This window comes from Hyla sarda, chromosome 7, assembly GCF_029499605.1.
Source record: "Hyla sarda isolate aHylSar1 chromosome 7, aHylSar1.hap1, whole genome shotgun sequence".
NCBI classification, from domain to species: domain Eukaryota; kingdom Metazoa; phylum Chordata; class Amphibia; order Anura; family Hylidae; genus Hyla; species Hyla sarda.
In genome coordinates this window covers 221,777,344-221,778,051 of record NC_079195.1, presented here as the reverse complement: position 1 = coordinate 221,778,051, position 708 = coordinate 221,777,344, and positions in this window count along the sequence as shown.

Below are 708 nucleotides of genomic sequence, written 5' to 3'. Positions count from 1 at the left end.
CAAGTAGATTGAACTTGAACTTCTTTTACTCAAAGTGCTTGTTACATATCCAAGGCACAGTAACAGTCTCATATAACAGTCCTGAATATGCGTAGTGACTGACAGTTGTAGCGGACCCAGTTATAAATATAGTCTTTGTAGTTTGAGGAAAAGATTTGCAGATCCGTCCGGATTTAGGGGAATTATTAGGTCCGGTGATGCTGCAGAGTGTTTGGGAATTGACACACACTATGTTTTAGATGATCCGGCCGTTGCCACAAGGCTCGGGCCTAACTCACTGCGACAGCTGCGATACAGATGCTTCTTCCTCAGAGGCGCAGGAACAAGAGAGAGAAAACATGGCTGCCACTCCCTTATATGGGCAGGGGGCGGGGCAAATCAGATTGGTCCGAACATCCGCCATTCACCATTACATGGTGAGATGGGATTGCTTACGTCACAGGGCATATACACATAATACCAAAACCAGGCTAGAAATACCAAAGTGAGGCTTGGAACGTATCCAGAGTGAGGCTTGGAACGCACCACATGACCCGAAGGTCCTGCAGCGCCAATAGCAAAAGGTAATTATTTATTTACATTTATTTATCTCTATTTACAATAACCTTATAGAATTCTAAGATACCTGAGTTGTAATAGAGGCGACTAGGGGTAAACTATACTACAGGGCTCCCTACGTCCTAGGGACTCTGGCTATGGGGACCCAAC